At 37.7% G+C, this 21840-nt stretch overlaps 2 non-coding genes across 2 annotated transcripts; both read left to right on the top strand.

Moving 5' to 3' along the window:
* Nucleotides 1–8550: 8550 nt before the first annotated feature.
* Nucleotides 8551–8657, top strand: LOC145117907 (small nucleolar RNA R71). The gene has a single exon (XR_013712900.1). It is a non-coding gene; the product is annotated as a small nucleolar RNA R71 (small nucleolar RNA).
* A 5569-nt stretch (nt 8658–14226) lies between these two features.
* LOC145117897 (small nucleolar RNA R71) lies at nt 14227–14333 on the top strand. Its single transcript, XR_013712890.1, has one exon. It is a non-coding gene; the product is annotated as a small nucleolar RNA R71 (small nucleolar RNA).
* The last annotated feature ends 7507 nt before the right edge of the window (nt 14334–21840 follow it).

Genomic DNA, 21840 nt, shown 5'->3' with positions numbered 1-21840 from the left:
TTGTTAGCCATGCATTCAAACATTTTCTTAGGCATAAGCCTCAACCATTAACTGAAACATTTACCGTCGAGATGGCTAACGGTGAGAAAGAGAGCACTAATGATATATACGTAGGCTGTACTCTTACCCTAAACGATCATTCTTTTCCCATCGACCTTATGCCAGTCTCCATAAAAAGCTTCGATGTCATCTGCTCAGCAGGGCACGAACACGTGAAGAAACATCCCTCCACGTCCGACAACCATCTCATTGCAACAATCGGATCCTGAACTCCGTCGAAGGTAGGGGGCTTCGTATTATCGAAGTCCCGGTACTAGAAGCCCCGACCGGCTCCTCCCCCTGCCGCTGTAGCTGCCGCGGCAGCCGTCTCAGTAAGAGCTGCATAACGATCATCGAAGTACTCCCTCATAGCGGACTTAATAGTCCCAAACAACTCCGGAATCTGACCCCGGACAATCTCGACCACCTCCTCGCGGATGATCTCCCTGACCCGATCCTCTGTTAACATTGGCCCCTCCTGACCGATAATCTCAGGTGCCGTTGGGGCCCCCTGATCACCCTGACCTGATCCCGATCCGGATCCAGTCACAACACGCCTCGTAACCACCATACTGAAAATAGAAGAGGAAAAAATATCAGACAATCCGCCTAGATAACCGGGGACCAAATCCCTTCTAAACCCTAGGGGTTGTGACTTCCTTGCTACGCGTATGGGTCCTGTGCTTTCAGTAGTACATACAATGTAAAACACAATATAGTGAGAAAACTCACCTGACTTACGCAAACTTAACCTCACTAGCATTCTCCTCAAATAAACAACTGTCATGAACTACCTAATGACAAAAAGAGGTCCAATTTCAGTCTAAATCCCTTATCTATCAACTTTGACCAAAAGTTAACGACTAATTGTTCAAAAATTCAACGAGATCAACTGTCAGGCCACCTACACGTCGTGTAGGGCATAGGGTACGAACCACGTACTCTTGAATCAACTACATTCCAAAATAGTCAGGTTCCAGAAAAACAGACAGAAAACGTTTTCTTGTAAGCGACGTGTAGACCAAGGGCTTCGTGTTGCATACACTGACATAATGATTTCCTTTAGTCTAGCTTTAAACCTTTAAGTCAGAGACTAACTTTTAGAATATTGTCCAAACATGTTATTAATGGATAAAGTGTCCAACTCTATCTATGTACTAGATTCTAATATGTCCACACTAATCCTAGATCAATAATAAGCTCAAAATGATTAGATATATATATATATATATATATATATATATATAGGTATATTACATTATAATTACAAGAGAAATTAATGTTATATATATATATATATATATATATATATATATATATACACATACGAATACAATCAATCTATCAATCTAAATCTTTTGCCCATCAAAAACATAACAAGTGGTTGTGCCAAAAGATGGCCAAGTTTACATACTCTTATGTGTTATTCTTTATTGTTGTTTTTGCAGGTTTGTTAATTCAATTCCTTCAAAATGATTTGCGAAATTTTTACTTTAAATTTTATAATCCACTAATATAATATCTTATATTTCAACAATAACTTTATATTTATTTATTTTTATTTTAGTTGTAGCTTCGATGGTCAGTGGAGAGGAAACCTGTAATTACATCATGGATCCAAAAGTTGTGACTCTTGTGATCAACGATGTTATCAACAATTTCATAAAGTAACTGCAAAGTGTTTGTATAATGATGTAGAAAAACATGGATATTGTGTTTGTTACTTCACATGTACTTTACCTTAAAGGTTTATGACTCTCCTCAGTAAGATTTGGAGAAACAATTACTAATAGTTATGAACTTCTAGATCTTTTTAACTATATCGAATAAAATCATCTATGAGTGGTTAGATTATAAATCGACAAGTATTTATATGAACAAAACATTTTTGGATTATTTTGATTTGTGTGTCTCATCTTTGCACGGAGATGATGCTAATACTTCCAATGGCTATTTGATTTTATCTTCTCTTGTTATTTTATAATTTCACATATCATTACTATATCCAATAATAAAGTTGACATTCAAAATTCATTTAGACTTAATTCATTCAAATAGGTTTTTACATAGGGGTTTGTAACATCCAAAATTTTCAAATAAAATTTTTATTTTTAAAATCAGGATAAAACAACAAAACACCATTTTTCAAAAGAAGTAAAACATCCATTGTTTTAAACCATAAAACGTCCTATCAAATAAGAGTCGTATCAAAGCATTATATTAGCAAAAATCTCAAAACAAAAACAACAACGATGCACTTGGTCACGCCATGCTTTTCTCTTTATCTCTGAAATTGCCTGAAAACATTTAACAACTGGTAAACACAAAGCATAGCGAGTTATCCAAAATATCACCCATCCACTTTACCCCCCTCCCCCCCCCCCCGGTAATAAATTGAAATCTAGTCTCCAAGCCATCAACCCGACCTCTACTCACACAACTATCAACCATAGTAAATCGGTATCTGGGTTTCAAGCCATCAACCGGGCCTCTACACATACAACTATCAATTAATATATATCAACATCTTCGCACACATCCATCAACCACAATACATACAATGTATAACACAATATAGTGAGAAAACTCACATGAATTACACAAACTTAACCTCACTAGCATTCTCCTCAAATAAAAAACGTTCATGAACTAGCTAATGACAAAAAGAGGTCCAATTTCAGTCTAAATCCCTTATCTATCAACTTTGACCAAAAGTTAACGACTAATTGTTCAAAAATTCAACGATCAACTGTCAGGCCACCTACACGTCATGTAGGGCATAGGGTATGAACCACGTACTCTTGAATCCACTACATTCCAAAATATTCAGGTTCCAGAAAAACAGACAAATCGTTTTCTTGTAAGCGTCGCGTAGACCAAGGGCTTCGTGTTGTATACACTGACATAATAATTTCCTTTAGTCTAGCTCTTAAACCTTTAAGTTAGAGTCTAACTTTTAGAATATTGTCCAAACATGTTATTGATGCATAAAGTGTCCAACTCTATCTATGTACTAGATTCTAATATGCCCACACTAATCCTAGATCAATAATAAGCTCAAAATGATTAGATATATTGAATGGTTCAAAGAGATTCATGCATGTTCTCATTTCCTTTACCAATTGACAATCTCGATGAAATCTGTCTCAAACAAAACTGATATTTTTTTTCTTTCATCCTCGAATACCATTCTGTCATCAGATGCTAAAAATTGTTCTCTAGTAAAATTCTTAGTTGTAACTATTCAAGAGGCTGAATCAATCATCGATCAATTGTTAAGATCCTTATTTTATATTTAAGGAAGTTTGGGAGTAGCTTTAATTTATTTGGTTGCATGATAAACTTTCCCCTTCGTCATGTACTAATGTTCATTTCTATGACAAATTGTGATGCCATTAAGGGTTGGATTCAAAACATCTATATAGAAAATTCGTATTGAGGACTCTAAGCCTACTAGAACCTACCAGGGAGTGTCAATGGAGGAAGAACAAGAGAAAGTTTTTGTAAATTCAAATAAAAATATGAAATCTAAAAGTAAGTTGATGACGAACACAAAGTGGTCGATGAAATGTTTAAATGAACTAATACACTTCCTTCCTCTATGTTAATGTATGAAACCTTGTTGTACTTTGTAACCAGCAAATTTCTTTTTCTATAAAAACTTAATTTAGCTAAAAAAAACCAATCAATTCTTAGGAACATAGTTTTCTATCCGTCATCGTTACCATTTTGTAACACAAAAAAGGAAAAACTTACATTTTAACAAGTGACTTTAGATAATTTCTTATTCTTTTTTTTTATGCTATGAACTATAACCAAGATGGCTAGTTTTAGGTTGGTAAATTTTTTATATCCACCCCTGTAACTTTCATTTTATGTTAAATATACCCCTATTCTTTCTCCAAGATATGTAAAATATCAGTTTGTTTTTCTTATAGACGTTATATTTAGCTTTGAGAAATGTATGTCTGTGATTTAAGATTTCAACCTATATCTCTCGACTTTCCAGTTCTTAGTAAGTGCTCAATCTATAATTTTGTCCTATAATCTTCGATTGTCTTTTCTGTAAAACAGTACATGGGAATTTTATTTTAAGATTATGTTCATATATATTTAATTTGAAATTTATCTTATATTCCACCCAACCTCGTGAGGTGAGTGATGTTGAGTTTAAATCTACTATAAATCAAATAAACATGGCAGCAGAAACACATAACTTCAACTCTTGTTACCAATCACATCATGACCAAACACTTTTACAATTATAAAAGGTCTGTGCCATCGAGATCAAAATTTTCCCGGTAATATCTTTAAGTGTGAATGATAAAGGTAAGCCTTTTGACCTAGAACAAAGTGTTTTTTGGTTATGTGTTTGTCATGAAACGCCTTTGTCTTCTCTTTGTACCTTTTAAACATTTTGATTATCTCCTTAATGACCACTTCCATCATAGGAGGTTTCAATTTTCTTTTAGCTTCTCTCCTAGGTTTGCAATCATCTTCCATGATAATCTTGTGCATTCATATATTAGGGCTTATCCCATTTATGCTTGCTATTTTCCACCCTATGGCCTCTATGTGATCTTCTAAAACTTGACGAATTGGTCTTCTTCAAAATCTTGCAATCGAGAGGAGATGATCACCAAAAGAGAATCGTCTTTACCTAGGTACGCATACTTTACATGGCTAGATAATACTTTAAACTCAAGTGTGGGTGGGTGGATAATGGAAAAGGGCATCTTGTTGGGAGAATGAGACAAGGCAACTTGAGACACATCTTTCTTTATCAACTTACTAACTTTCAAAGTGTTCACAATCTTTTAACTACGAATGCCAATGTATACATGTCCAACTTTTCCTTCAAACTCTCACAATCAAGGCCCATGTTGAGTACCATCTCCAAAATATCCCCATGAGATAAATCAAACACTTATTAGGTTATTGCTTCTATCACATCAACCTAATACAATGGAGAAATGTAGCTAGGGTACTTCATTGCTTTAAAGATGTTGAATTCAATGGTCTATCCATCAAATTCCATGGTGATCTTACATTTATGGACATCAATTATCGTGTAAGCGGTATTCATGAAAGGTCTTCCAAGGAGAATTATAGATGATTTGGAATGTGTATTATCTTCAAGATCAATAACATAGAAATTGGCGAGAAAAACAAGTTGATTTACTTGTACTAACACATCTTCCAAGACTCCTCTTGCAAAACACGCTTGACTTGTCCAATTAGATGATTACTCTGATTTCTTCCATGGATCCAACATTAAGAGTGTGAAAGACCGAATATGGCATCAAACCGATCGAGGCCCCAACGTCTAACATGGAACCTTCAACATGCAAATCGCCAATAGTGCAAGGGATAGCAAACATTCTCGGATCCTTACATTTGGGAGGTAATTTCATTTGGATAACCGCATAAACGTTGTCATTGACTTTAATCTTTTCATTCACCTTGAATTTCCTCTTGTTGGTGCACGTATCCTTGAGAAACTTTACATAACTTGGGATTTGCTTAATGACATCCAATAATGGAATATTGATTTTTTAAGATTACACCTTATGATCTGATGAGTCAAACACTACACGTTGACCATCAGCGCCAACGCCAACTCCAGAATGATCAGCGTCAATGTGAGCTGATGTGTGTGAAATGCACTGGTTTTAATCTTACTTTTGAGTTATAAATTAAGCACACGAAGGCAGTGAACCTGACTTTTAGTGGTATAGTTGGGTAAGTAGAGTGTCGAACTCAGGGAACGGTAAATTAAAACTAAAGACTAATTTTATCTAAATTAAATAGTAAATATGGGTTTTCTCTAGTTTTACAAGACTAGAAACTTACTAATACTACTTAGGCTAAGAACTAGAAAATAAAAGATTTAACTGAATTTAATAATAAAAGGGACTTCTGTTTAGTTCAACTCAATTGATCCTATGGTTGATATTATGGTAATAGTGCAATGGATTAATTCTTCTATTGGCTACCGATTCAAGTGATTAGCCTTGCGTTCGCTACGATAATCCTTAGAAAACAAACTAACTCAAACAGTGATCAGTTGTCTAATTTAATTTAATTCACTAGATTATTTATTCGGGTTAATTTAGACTTATAATAGCTAACTAAATTGGTCCTTTAGTTAACCTCTTGCTGATGGTCATCAAACAAGCTCACACATGAATTTACCTAATTTTACTTATTAATTCTAGTTTCGCGTTCGTTAGTCCTAGACATATGATAAAGTGGTCACATAAACATATGGGGTTGATAATTAAAAGATGTTCATACTATTTAATTATCTTCCTATTAACAGAAAATTAGTTATCATTCACACACAAGGTTCTTTAACAAGCTAAAATTAACAAAATCACCAATATTTAATTAATCCTACCATTAATCAAACCATAATATCAATTTTGTATCCCCAAACAGAAGTTTAAGAGTTTTAGCTCATGATTGAGGTAATTAACAGCAATAAAACGAATTCTAATTGTCTAACCATAATTGAGAAACAATAGATTAAGTAGAATGATGAGAATGTGCCTCAAATCTTCTTCGGAATTGGATTCTAGGTTGTATCATCGTTCTCTAGGGTTCTTCTGGCTCTTCAATCGCAGCTTGCTTCTCCCCAAAGGTTCCAGAAGTCCTTCAATCGGATTAAGACCCGCTATTTATAATTATCACAAAACAGGGGCTACTCGGCGAGTAGGTCGTGGACTCGCCAAGTACTAGTGTGAAATCCATGTTCGGTAAGGAATCTTGACTTTTCTTTCGGGAACATTCTAATGAACTCGCCGAGTACATGCGTGGACTCGCCGAGTAGGTGTGTAGTTTTCCCTTTTTCTTCATTCTTTGGTCTCTAATTGCTTCTCCTTTTTTCCTTTCTGCTTCCAAGCATGTCTTTTGGACTGAAAACACAATATAAGCATTATTAAGTACCTTTTGTCCATATTATGCATATAATTAGCCAAAAATGAATAGAAATATATGTTAAACACATGATTAATTATGCACATATCAAAATACCCCACACTTGACTTTTGCTTGCCCCCAAGCAAAACTGAATTTTAACACATTAGAATCACATAGGACAACTCAAGTCAAACCCAGCCATTATGCCAAGACCGCAACGCGCACATTTGTGTCTAAAATTTTCCTAATGACCCCCCATACTCTAAATACTCACAATCCTCATAAACATTCGCCCACTCACCCCGAACTATGCTCATTTTATGCATCCCTCCGAATCCATCCTCAGAAAACCTCTTAACCTCAAGGTGTTTTTGGTTGAGTAACCCAAGCATACATAATCTAGATAATTACAATGTATGATACCACATTGGAGCTCTTTGGAATTCTTCATTTCTTTGGCATTTGATCTTTGATCTCTTTGAATTCACCATTTTGTTGTTTGGTTTTTGGTATCTTCAACTTTTTGAATTTCTTGGAATTTTGGATCTTCTAATTTCATATTTGACTTTGATGCTCCAAAAATTCTTCAAACTTTTCTTTTGTAATTCTCTCTTTTTTTTCATGTAACTCACTTTTTTTCACTCAGTACCTACATGCTTAAGCAGGGGCGCTCAACTTCAACCTTTATTGATTAATGATAACAATTTTCCTGGATACATTTCAAGTACACGATGCTAAACATATTGCATCCTTCGGGCTAAGCGAGGCTATGTTTTTGTCCCATGATTTCACTAGAATAAGGGGGCCACAAATGCACTATAACGTATATAGGCTCAACTAAACATTTGGGTCTTCATACAATCATCCACACAATTCTAACATGGAATCCTAATTACTTTTTACCAAAATTTTCTAAATTAAATCCTAAGTAACATTTTTGGTATGCAATAGTGCAATTTTTTTTTTTTTAAAAATAGACCTAAATTATGATATTAGGATTCTAAATTTGCTAAGGTTCAACCAACCCCCTACCCCACACTTATTTCATGCAATGTCCCCATTGTATGCTATGCATGATAAAGAAAAATACTAAAGTATAGAGGGAATTGGAACAAACTCCCCTGGGATAGCAGTGGCGAGGCTGATCATCTTCAATTTAGCTCCATCTTTGAATGACTTTAAACATGGGAACAGCTCATCCATGTCTTGGGTGTCATGTCGCGTGTGGTAGACTTGCAAATGACTCAAATATGTAGGATACAGCTCCTAGAAACCTCCAGCAATGATTCTCTATGAAAGAGTTGGATATAACTGCAACGAACGTGCCCAAAACAACTCTGGAATCCGAAAAATGATGATGGACTCGGCGAGTAAGTCGTGTACTCGGCGAGTATGTTGCTAACTTGCAGAGAAGTCGTGTAATTGTCCATGCACTCGCCGAGTAGGATATGTGCACTCGGCGAGAATTCTTCAATTAGTTGCTTTATCACTGGGAGTGCCTTCTTCGTGAGTGGACCTTGCAAGTCAAGTAATTGCCTAGTGGTAACATTTACTCCATCATAGAAGATGGAGACTTCTTGTTGACTATTGAGGTCATGATGTGGGCAATTCCTTAGCAGGCTCTTGTACCTCTCCCAAGCTTCATATAGTGATTCTCCAGCTTGTTGTTCAAAGTTAGCTATGGCTTTCTTTAGCTTGGATATCTTGGATGGCGGGCAGAATTGATCAATGAACTCTTCTTTCATTTGGGCCCATGTAGTGATAGATCCTGGGGGCAATGACTTGAGCCAATCCTTGGCAGCACCCTTCAAAGTAACCGGAAGCATGCGAAGTAGCTGAGTTTCCCGAGGCACATTTGGAACATTGAAATAATCAGCTACATCATTGACTTCGTCCAAGTGTTTGTAAGCGTCTTCGTGGTCTTTGCCTGTGAAGGGGATCTCCTTAAGTAGAGCCAGGATGTGACCCTTGAGCTCAAAAGTAGCAGTAGCAGGAATTGCGGGTTGCACAAGTCCCGGTCCGGTATCATCGCGTATCCTCTTCTTCCATTCCCCCATGGGGACTTCATCAATGTTAGCCATGAGAATAGCTAATTCGTCGTCGGAATCGGAAACGTGACCGAATGTAGGGTCTTCTTCTTCCTCGGTCTCGTACTCGGCGTCTTCTTTAATTGGGTTTTCGATTGTCAAAGAGGCGCTGGATGCTCCTGATTTGCTGCTCTTCTTCTTTTTTTTTTAAATTTTTTAAAATTTTTAAACCACCACCCCACACTCTAGGCATTGCTTGCCCTCAAGCAATCATTTATAACATATTTCCAGAAGAAGATGAATGAAAAAGATCCTAAGAAATTAAAAAGAAAGTAAAGGAAAAAGAAATGCAAACTCTAAACTCGGGTTGCCTCCCGGAAGCGCTTCTTTTTAAGGAGTCATTAGCTGGACTCCTCCCATTCCACGTGGCTGCAATCCCTTCCAGCAACATCAACTCTACCATGCCTTCATTCCTTGGAACTCCTTCTTCATACTTTTTGACTCTATGTCCATTGACCTTGAACGGGGTGCCATCTTTTAACAATAGCTCTATAGAACCATGTGGAAACACCTTCTTTACCAGAAAAGGACCATCCCATCTTGACTTGAGTTTGCCCGAGAAGAGTTTTAACCTTGAATTAAAGAGCAACACCTTTTGCCTTTCAAGAAATTCTTTATTTTCCTTGATCCTCCTGTCATGCCAATTCTTAGTTTTCTCTTTATAGATCAAAGAACTAGTGTATGCATCATTTCTAAGTTCCTCAAGAGCATTCATTTGCATTAACCGGTTGTTCTTGAGCTCCTCCATGTTGAAGTTGCACATCTTTAAAGCCCAAAAAGCTTTATGCTCTATCTCCACCGGTAAATGACATTGCTTTCCATAAACTAACCTATATGGTGTAGTACCAATAGGGGTTTTGAAAGCTGTACGGAAGGCCCAAAGTGCATCGTTTAGCTTATCCGACCATTCTTTTCGATTGCTCCCCACCGATTTCTCCAAGATTCTCTTTAAAGCTCGATTTGTCACTTCGGTTTGTCCACTAGTTTGTGGATGGTAGGATGTTGAAAATTTATGGGTTACCCCATATTTACTTAGCACCTTCTCTAGTTGATCATTGGCAAAATGAGTGCCTCGGTCACTTATGAGAGCTTTCGGGACCCCAAATCTTGAAAATAACTTCTTTAAAAACCTCACCACTACCCGACCGTCATTAGTTGGCAAAGCTTGTGCCTCCGCCCACTTGGATACATAATCCACCGCCACCAATATGTATTTGTTGCCTTTGGATATGGGAAATGGTCCCATGAAATCGATCCCCCACACATCAAATACTTCGCACACTTGGATACTATGTTGTGGCATTTCATTTCGAGATGAAATGTTTCCCACTCTTTGACATGCATCACATTCTTTGACAAATTGGGTTGCATCTTTAAAAATCGTGGGCCAGTAAAACCCAATGTCAAAGATCTTCTTAGCAGTGTAATGTGCTCCATGATGTCCACCCGTGGGCCCGCTATGACATTGCTCCAATATTTTCCAGCTTTCATTCCCGAACACGCATCTTCGTATGATTCCATCCGCGCAGCTTCGGAAAAGATATGGTTCATCCCAAAAGTAATACTTTATCTCGGAAAAGAATTTCTTCTTTTGTTGACTTGTGAGATCTTTTGGGATGTAATTGCTAGCTAAGTAATTAGCTATATTTGCAAACCATGGTTCTTCTCCCACAGTCACCATAATATACTCGTCCGGAAAATCATCTCCAACTCTATCTTCTGGCAATCGCGGGTTTTCAAGCCTTGACAAGTGGTCAGCTGCTACATTCTCCATTCCCTTTTTGTCGCGTATCTTTATGTCAAACTCTTGAAGAAGTAGAACCCATCGTATCAATCTTGGCTTGGCATCCTGTTTGGCAAACAAATACTTGATAGCGGAGTGGTCAGTAAAAACAGTTGTTTTAGATAAAACTAAATAAGGGCGGAATTTATCAAAAGCGTACACCACAGCTAATAATTCCTTTTCCGTGGTGGTGTAGTTTTCTTGGGCTGGATTTAAAGTCTTGCTAGCATAATATATGGGTCGGAAGTGCTTATCAACCCTTTGACCAAGGACAGCTCCTAATGCAAAATCACTAGCATCACACATTATTTCAAATGGTAAATTCCAATTTGGTGCAACAATGATCGGGGCATTAGTCAATTTTTCCTTTAAAAATTCAAATGCCCCTAAACACTCTTTAGTAAAATTAAATGGTGCATCTTTTAGGAGTAATTGTGTTAGAGGTCTAGTTATTTTAGAAAAATCTTTGATAAAACGCCGGTAAAAACCCGCGTGTCCTAGAAAACTTCTAATACCCTTCACATTAGTTGGTGGAGGTAATTTGGCAATGGTGTCAATCTTTGCCCGATCCAATTCAATTCCCGATTTGGAAACCTTGTGGCCCAAAACTATACCCTCCTTAACCATAAAGTGACATTTTTCCCAATTAAGGACTAAGTCGGTCTTTTCACACCTAGCAAGCATTAGGTCAAGATTTGTGAGACAATCATGGAAGGAAGATCCAAAAACAGAAAAATCGTCCATAAAGACTTCCATGAATTTTTCCACCATGTCGTGGAATATGGCTGTCATGCACCTTTGAAATGTTGCGGGTGCATTGCATAGCCCAAAGGGCATGCGTCGATAAGCAAAAGTCCCACTTGGGCAAGTGAATGTGGTATTTTCTTGGTCCAATGGGTCTATGGGTATTTGGAAATAACCCGAAAATCCGTCTAGGAAGCAATAATAACTATGGCCCGATAATCTTTCTAACATTTGATCAATAAAGAGTAAGGGAAAATGGTCTTTACGAGTGGCATCGTTTAGTTTTCGATAATCGATGCACACTCTCCAACCGGTTACCGTTCGTGTCGGAATAAGCTCATTCTTTTCGTTGGTTATGACCGTCATCCCTCCTTTCTTGGGCACCACTTGAACCGGACTCACCCACGGGCTGTCGGAAATGGAATATATAATCCCCGCATCTAAAAGTTTGACCACTTCTTTCTTGACCACCTCTTGCATATTTGGGTTTAGTCTTCTTTGGTGCTGCACAACCGGCTTTGCTCCTTCTTCCAGGTTAATCTTGTGTGAACAATAAGAGGGACTTATTCCCTTGATGTCGGTAATGCTACATGCTATGGCCCGTTTTCGCTTCTTTAAAACTTGCACTAGTTCTTCCTTTTCAGAGTTGGAAAGGTCAGAGGCTATAATGACTGGCTTTTGATGGCCATCTTCAAGGAAGGCATACTCCAAATGTTCTGGTAACTTTTTGAGCTCAGTTTTTGGGTTCTGTTTGTTGTACTCGCCGAGTGTAGGTAAGGGACTCGGCGAGTTGGTAGCTGAATTTACGAATTCTGTTTTTTTTTTTCGCTTAGACTCGGCGAGTAGATCGGCCCTACTCGGCGAGTTGAAGTGTCAGATTGCCTCACCAATTCTTCAAACTCAGCTTCTTCCAGCAGCCTCTCGATGTCCATTAAGTCTTTTTCTGCATCAAATTCTTCATCAAAAATTGTGAACTTGCTGGAATCTTCACTTATGCATTCCTCCAATAATTCATCAAGCATGTCAATTGAGAATGCCGTGTCGTCACTATTCTGTGCATACTTCATAGCTTGATCAACCCCAAATGTGACTGAATCTTCTCCTACCCGCAAAGTGAGCTTCGAGTCCCTCATGTCTACTATAGCACTTGCCGTGTTGAGGAAGGGTCTTCCAAGGATGATTGGGACTTGAGGATCCGCCTCCATGTCTAGAATTATGAAATCAGCGGGAAATACAAACTTGTCCACTTTGACCACTAAGTCTTCACATATTCCTCTTGGGAAAGTGATTGTCTTGTTAGCTAAATGAATCGCCATACGAATTGGTCTTGGTTCCGGGAGATCCAGCTTCTTGAAGAATGAATAAGGCATTAAATTTACACTTGCTCCTGAATCAGCCAAGGCATGAGTGGTAGCCAAATTGCCAAATTGGCAAGGTAAAGTTAAGCTCCCCGGGTCACCCTTCTTCTTTGGTAGTTTGTTGAGCATGGCGGCTGAGCAATTCTCATTGAGGACTACCTTCTTCACTTCCTCCATCTTCCTTCTATTAGTGAGAAGTTCCTTAAGGAACTTTGCATATTTGGGCATTTGTGCGACAGCTTCGATGAAGGGTATGTTGATTTGAAGAGCCTTTATATGATCTAGAAACTTCTGGTACTCCTCTTTCTGCTTCAATTTCTTAGCTCGGGCTGGGTATGGCAATGGCGGCAGGTAAAACTTTTTAGGGGTCTGATTGTTCGGATTTGGCAGTGGACTCGCCGAGTCCATATTCTGTACTCGGCGAGTAGAGCTGTCAGATTGAAGATTTTGATTTTCTGCTTGATTTTCTGCTTCCTCCTTCTGTGATTCTTTGGGTGCTTCATTCTGAATAGGGGCCAGAGGAGTGATTATTTTCCCACTTCTTGTTGTGACTATGTTTATGTGCGCGCCTCGTGGGTTGTTTTCGGTTTTGCTAGGAAGTTCGCCCGGTGATCTTTGGTTTATTTGTTGAGCAAGTTGCCCTAGCTGCGTTTCTATGTTGTGGATAGATGCTTGCTGGTTTCTAAGCATGGTCCTTGTTTCTTGAATTGCAGCATCATGATCACTATGTCTCTTTTCTGAAGCAGCTACAAATTTGGTAAGCATTTCTTCCAAACTTGGTTTTCTTTCTTGTGATGGCTCCTCCTTTTGGTAAAAACCCCTTCCCTTTTGCTTGAACTTCTCCTCCTTAGCCTTCTTGTACTCGTCATAAGGGAGCCACTCTTTCTTTGGTCTACGCCAATCTTCATCATATCGGTCCCCACTTGAGTAACAAACTTGCACCTTTTTGTTGCCATTCTCATCCAAGTCGCAGTCTCTAGTAAGGTGAGGCCCATTGCAATTTTCGCAACCCACCCGAATAGCATGTATCGTTTGGTCCATTTTATCCATCCTCCTATCCATGGTTTTTAGCATAGCCATAACTGCTGACAAGTCTTCTAAAGCCGCATAAGCGGCGCCCCTCGTCACATCATTTCTTGGATTGTGGTATTCTCTAGAATGCTTAGAGAATTCTTCAATTAGTTGCTTTATCACTGGGAGTGCCTTCTTCGTGAGTGGACCTTGCGAGTCAAGTAATTGCCTAGTGGTAACATTTACTCCATCATAGAAGATGGAGACTTCTTGTTGACTATTGAGGTCATGATGTGGGCAATTCCTTAGCAGGCTCTTGTACCTCTCCCAAGCTTCATATAGTGATTCTCCAGCTTGTTGTTCAAAGTTAGCTATGGCTTTATTTAGCTTGGATATCTTGGATGGCAGGCAGAATTGATCAATGAACTCTTCTTTCATTTGGGCCCATGTAGTGATAGATCCTGGGGGCAATGACTTGAGCCAATCCTTGGCAGCACCCTTCAAAGTAACCGGAAGCATGCGAAGTAGCTGAGTTTCCCGAGGCACATTTGGAACATTGAAATAATCAGCTACATCATTGACTTCGTCCAAGTGTTTGTAAGCGTCTTCGTGGTCTTTGCCTGTGAAGGGGATCTCCTTAAGTAGAGCCAGGATGTGACCCTTGAGCTCAAAAGTAGCAGTAGCGGGAATTGCGGGTTGCACAAGTCCCGGTCCGGTATCATCGTGTATCCTCTTCTTCCATTCCCCCATGGGGACTTCATCAATGTTAGCCATGAGAATAGCTAATTCATCGTCGGAATCGGAAACGTGACCGAATGTAGGGTCTTCTTCTTCCTCGGTCTCGTACTCGGCGTCTTCTTTAATTGGGTTTTCGATTGTCAAAGAGGCGTTGGATGCTCCAGATTTGCTGCTCTTCTTCTTGCTGAAAACGGACTTTAGGTTCTTTAATGGCGAATTCCTTGAAGAAGCGGATTCTCCAACGGATTTTCCTTTGTTCTTCCTTAGGGCGGATTCCGGGTCGTCTAGAGGAGGGATCAAAGGTGTATCAGATCCTCGGGTCATGAAACAACTGCAAATAAAGCAAGAAAAACGCGTAAAAAGAACAAAAATAAAATAAAAGCTAAAACTGTGAACAGTGATGGACTCGCCGAGTTTCGTCGAGTGCAATCGGCGAGTTCAAGGTAAAAACAGAAAAATTTTCTACTTCATTTATTAAAACAGAGATTGATCAAAACCTATACTAACTACTAAATTACCTAATAATTAACTTTGTGTAAGATAAATCCCACACAAAGGATCGATAAAAATAGAAATTAGTGCTAATTTAGAACCGTTCCCCGGCAACGGCGCCAAAAACTTGATGTGTGTGAAATGCACTGGTTTTAATCTTACTTTTGAGTTATAAATTAAGCACACAAAGGCAGTGAACCTGTCTTTTAGTGGTATAGTTGGGTAAGTAGAGTGTCGAACTCAGGGAACGGTAAAGTAAAACTAAAGACTAATTTTATCTAAATTAAATAGTAAATATGGGTGTTCTCTAGTTTTACAAGACTAGAAACTTACTAATACTACTTAGGCTAAGAACTAGAAAAACAAAGATTTAATTGAATTTAATAATAAAAGGGACTTCTGTTTAGTTCAACTCAATTGATCCTATGGTTGATATTATGGTAATAGTGCAATGGATTAATTCTTCTATTGGCTACCGATTCAAGTGATTAGCCTTGCGTTCGCTACAATAATCCTTAGAAAACAAACTAACTCAAACAGTGATCAGTTGTCTAATTTAATTTAATTCACTAGATTATTTATTCGGGTTAATTTAGACTTATAATAGCTAACTAAATTGGTCCTTTAGTTAACCTCTTGCTGATGGTCATCAAACAAGCTCACACATGAATTTACCTAATTTTACTTATTAATTCTAGTTTCGCGTTCGTTAGTCCTAGACATATGATAAAGTGGTCACATAAACATATGGGGTTGATAATTAAAAGATGTTCATACTATTTAATTATCTTCCTATTAACAGAAAATTAGTTATCATTCACACACAAGGTTCTTTAACAAGCTAAAACTAACAAAATCACCAATATTTAATTAATCCTACCATTAATCAAACCATAATATCAATTTTGTATCCCCAAACAGAAGTTTAAGAGTTTTAGCTCATGATTGAGGTAATTAACAGCAATAAAACGAATTCTAATTGTCTAACCGTAATTGAGAAACAATAGATTAAGTAGAATGATGAGAATGTGCCTCAAATCTTCTTCGGAATTGGATTCTAGGTTGTATCTTCGTTCTCTAGGGTTCTTCTGGCTCTTCAATCGCAGCTTGCTTCTCCCCAAAGGTTCCAGAAGTCCTTCAATCGGATTAAGACCCGCTATTTATAATTATCACAAAACAGGGGCTACTCGGCGAGTAGGTCGTGGACTCGCCGAGTACTAGTGTGAAATCCGTGTTCGGTAAGGAATCTTGACTTTTCTTTTGGGAACATTCTAATGAACTCGCCGAGTACATGCGTGGACTCGCCGAGTAGGTGTGTAGTTTTCCCTTTTTCTTCATTCTTTGGTCTCTAATTGCTTCTCCTTTTTTCCTTTCTGCTTCCAAGCATGTCTTTTGGACTGAAAACACAATATAAGCATTATTAAGTACCTTTTGTCCATATTATGCATATAATTAGCCAAAAATGAATAGAAATATATGTTAAACATATGATTAATTATGCACATATCATGAGCTATATGATCTTGGTGATCATATGTATATTAAGAAGTTATGTATGATCTGTAATCTTAGTGATTAGGATCAGACCTTTTCGTAGATTTGTATACATCCCTTAATTAGTGTGATATTCGTTATTGTAATCATATATAATCAACATTAGGATGAAACCCTAATAGAGCTTGGTGTCATCTCTGTGACCTCGTTCTCTTTGTGAGAATCCTTTTTCTTAGTGAAAATATCTTTGTGATCGTCTTGTTATCTGTTCTTTGTTTATTCCTTATTGTTCATATTTGAGTGTATCCGATCGATACAAACCTTCAATTGGTATCAGAGAGGGTTTTCTAATACATTCAAGATTCAGACGTTCAAGCTTTCTTTAGTAACTCGAAAATCAAATGAAGAAGAAGAAGAAGAAGAAAATAGTCTAATGTGTAATCAATATGGTGATTACACATGCTTGGAGCATGGGACAACTATTGTTTTAATTCAAGTATTAAGTTGATTAGTCGAAACATTATACAATAAATAAAAGGTGTTTTATTTATATTCATAAGTTCTGAGACTATATTGGATTCAATTATTCTTGTGTTTCACTTTGCATGTTTTGACTTCCCGAATAACTAGGTTATTCAAACCATCCACAGTCGATCATACTTTGGAAGTAGGTATTGAGGCAAGACTGTCATGAATATGACTGTAGATTGTCTAGGTGTTTTAGACATAGCACAAGTTTGCTGCAGTGTTCATGAGTACTCCTGGAATAAGATTCGAGTATTGGATTAAACCCACGCTCATCTAATCACTTCATGGATTTTATCACGAGTGATTGTGAGACGATAATATCTTATATTCTTGAAACCAAGACATGTGAGTTGTAATTTACAAGTCGGTTGCACATTGACATATGTAAACGCACCAGTAACTTGTTGTTATAAAACATATTGTTGTGTGTGATTGATGAGTAAGTACAAGCAAGCATTTGAGTCGAAGTTTATCCATTCCTTTTACCCAATGTGGGATAAAAGTGATATTTATGGGCCCCTCGATGATTTAGTGATGACAACCCTAAGTGCTTGGGCAAGCCTGCACAGATTTGATTTGTTCAATTAGTCGGTCGTCATAAATCGGAAATTGGGAAACAACAAATGGACAGAGAGAATGATTACAATCCATGTCTCATGTCCATATGATATCTAGAATGGAGGAATATATGATCCCTTATCTAATGGACGCGCCATTGACTAGGTCAGAGTTCGACAGCGGCTTTAAGAGCTACGATTGCTAGTCGGGATTTTGGAGTCGTACTTGCAATAATAGTTATTAGACTTATCCAAGTGGGAGACTGTTGGATTAGGTGTCTAAGCCCATAACTATAATTGGTATGTACTTGAACCGAGAGTAGCATGGTCCATTTCGGGTTGCATATCACCAGGACAATTTGATAGGATGGATACTTGAGTAAGAGGTTACTTATGATTTATTAATATATTATAAGTTCTAATATATTAATATGAAATCATATTATTTAATTAGTATTGATCAAAAGAGACTAATTAAATATATGGGGATTGATTTGGTAAATCAATGATTCTTATAGTGTAGGCCAATTGTTATTTAGGATGGGCTAAACCAATATGGTAGTCCATGGATAGTCCATGGAGGTTTAACCCATGGAGCCTAAGTAATATGAAAGGTCATGGGCATTAGGGTTTGCATGGATGTAATCCTAGACTTTGCCACACTATAAAAGGACTCCCTTAGCACCCAAAATCGTGATTAGAGCCGATTTTGGAGCTAGCAACATCACTCTCAAGTTCTCCTTTTTCCTAGGTGTGTTGTGAACCGTTTGAGGCATCACACTTGGGGTGTTAAGTTCTTAAAGGCCAAATACAACAAGTTCTACAAGCTACATAAAGAGGTAAACTCCTAACTAGTATTTTATGTTGTTTATGTCAATTGTATGCTAGTTGTAGGCTTAATGCTTTGGAAACAATATTGCATGTATAATTAGAGAAAACATAGATCCAAAGCATTTAGGGTTGTATGTACGCCATAGGATGTTGTAGTATACAAAAACCCAACATCAAAAGGTTTGATTTTTGGAAAGAAAGTGGGCGATAATCCTGAAGGGACCAATAAACCGGGGGAGATTTGTAACACCATGGTTTCCAGGTATTTACACTTTTAACCTTGTTGTGTTAATTTTCGGCACTTTGGTCCAAACGCCAGGCGTTTGGCATAGGACGCTAGGCGTTTTATGATGGACACCAGACATTTGCACGCAGAGACCAAACCCTAACTTTTAGAGTTTGCACCCTATTTAAAGAACATTATGGCCTCAAAACCCTTCACAACTCCAACCTCCATCCTCATTTCGAAAACCCTAAGTGTTTATGAGAGTTTGAAGCCTTGGTTCATCTTTTTGGTAGCATTTAGTGTTCTTGATAAGAGAAGGAAGATCTTTGGAGTATTGTGGTTGCTCTCTAGCTTGTGGATCTAGACTCTTGACATCTTGGATCATCATTTTGAGGTATAAAGTTTAGATCTTGATGTCTCATTTGTTAGATCTTGAATTAGGGCTAGTTTATGTTCTTTTTGGTCCCCAAAGACTTGATCTTTGTGAGTTTGGAATGCTCCAGAGGTTTGGACTGTCCTTTCAAGCATAATTATGAGTATAGAATCATAAAAATGCAATATTGGGTCTTCATAATCTTCCATGCAAGAGTTTTGGAGCCTTATAGTTGATTTTGAGTTAGGATCTTGGTGTTGGGATCATTTTAGCCATGCATGGCCATAAAGTTTGAAACTTTATGGCTTTTGACGTTCCATTATGATTGGATATGAAGTTTAGACATGAGATCTTAAGCCATTAAAACATTGGTTTGGAAGTTGGTAATCAGCAAGCAAACGCCAGGCGTTTGCATGGGAACGCCCAGCGTTCGGACGCCAGGCGTCATAGGGTGGAACGCTAGGCGTTCTCAGCAGAAGCCCAGTGGATCAGTTTTGGGCCTTGGGCCATTAGGGGTTTTGGGCTTAGTTTAGTTGGGCTTGTATATAAAGGGCAAAATGGTCTTTTTCCCTCATCATGATGAGGAATGGACTAGACCATGGGTTTGGCTTGAACCCTAATTATTGATTGGGTTTGTTTCTGGTTTTTGTTTAGCGTGAGGAGCAGTGTTCGTCACGGATCGAGTGTTGTTTCAGTTATCATCAGTAGAGGTGAGTCTCTTTACTATACTCGTGGGTCGAATGCACCAATGTCGGCCCACTGAATTATGTTGTAGGATGATAGCTATATTTGTGACTACTACTGATATGACTGTATGTTTTGTTATATGGGGTTGATACGGACCCGACACAACTATGTGTTGTTATATGGGGTTGATACGGACCGACACAACTATGTGTTCTTATATGGGGTTGATACGGACCCGACACAACTATGTGCTGTTATATGGGGTTGATACGGACCCGACACAGCTATGTGTTGTTATATGGGGTTGATTCGGACCCGATACAGCTATGTGTTGTTATATGGAGTTGATACGGACCTGACATAGCCATGTGTTGTTATATGTATATGTGTATGGTATGTGAAATTTTGGGGAAATCACTAAGCTTTGTGCTTACGGTTTTCAGTTTATGTTTCAGGTACTTCCAGTTCGAAAGGGAAGGGTCCGGCGTGACTGCACTGCATCCACCCAAGTTTCCGCAATGTGATGATTTTGGGATTGTACTCTGATAATTGTTTTTACATTAATATACTTTTGAATGATTGGTATTACTAAATGGTGTTTTATGGTTGAATTAAAAACAAAATTTTTACCTTGAAATTTTGGGTCGTTACATTACATACCATGAAATCGATTTTGGTAATTTGATGTTATTCTTTCCTTGGTTTTTATTTGCAATACATGTTTATATAAAGGAATGTTATTCAAAATGCTAAAAGAGAGGCCTCTTTTTCGTATTATCCTGATCAAAATACCGTCTTAAGTGGAGAAATGACTCACTCATGCAAAACTCAAAACATTTATAATATAATAATCTTGAATGAGCTTAGGCCCCGTTTGATACGCATCTTTCCAGGTCCAAATAGATCTTTCTGGCTGAATGGACCGGAAAGACTGTTTGATTTGCACAAAAGAAGGAGTCTTTCCCGGTAAGATATGTCTTTCCCAGAAAGCCCCAAAATCATATCTTTCTGGCTGAATGGGCTAGAAAGACAATTATACACCAAACCCCGCCTCTTTCTTTCTTTATTGGATTATTAATTTTTTTAAATAACTTTTTTTAAATTTATTTTTTATTGAATTATTACTTTTTTCATCATTCAGCACAGTCAATCAGATGTACAATCAAACAGCATGGTTTCTTTCCCAGTAAGAAAACTTTTCCAGACAGCACTTTACCAGACAACACTTTCCCAGACAGAAACTATCAAACGGGACCTTACTTCAAAACAAAATTTAAATATGAAGCAAAGTAATTGGAGTTTAGTAGATGAAATGTGTGAGAACTTGAAATCAAAACTAATTTGGTTGTATGAATTTTATTTCAATGTTATAAGATTAGAATTATTAAAATATCAGTGTTGAAAAACTATTTTTTAAGTTTGTAAAATCAATTTATTTGAATTTCAGTTTATTGCAGCAGCCTGCAATTACAGGCGGCAGCCGTTTGCTCCACCTCTTCTGATGCAGAGGGTTACAGAAGTGGTCCACAGACTTCATACATTTTCGCTTCGAAAAAACAAACAACACCTTAAATTAAATTTAAGGGTATTAAATGTCATAAGGGAAGACTTGAATGTAATAATGTTGAATAAGGATATTGAAAACTAAAATAAAATAAGTAGAGGGAGGTATGTTTTCATTTCCAGAATTACCATTAATTTAATGAAAAAAGAGACCTTTGGGTGTTTTTCCAAACTGCGGTAGATTAATGAAAAAAGAGACCTTTGGGTGTTTTTCCAAACTGCGGTAGATCAGGGGCCAAAGTTAAAAATCAGAAAATTAAGCCTCCGTCCATCTACACCTTCTATGTGCATCCGTATTCCTGAAAGAAATTTGTTATGTATCCCTTACGTATTCAACCCTGATGGAGTCCTACTAAAAAATACACCCCTATGCTCTACCCATATACATATTCAATGTGAGTTATACGC

The sequence above is a fragment of the Lactuca virosa genome, chromosome 5 (genome assembly GCF_052849685.1).
Source record: "Lactuca virosa cultivar CGN04683 chromosome 5, Lactuca_virosa_CGN04683_v6, whole genome shotgun sequence".
NCBI classification, from domain to species: Eukaryota; Viridiplantae; Streptophyta; class Magnoliopsida; order Asterales; family Asteraceae; genus Lactuca; species Lactuca virosa.
The sequence above is the reverse complement of the archived record's forward strand: the minus strand, read 5'-3'. Positions and strand labels throughout refer to the sequence as shown.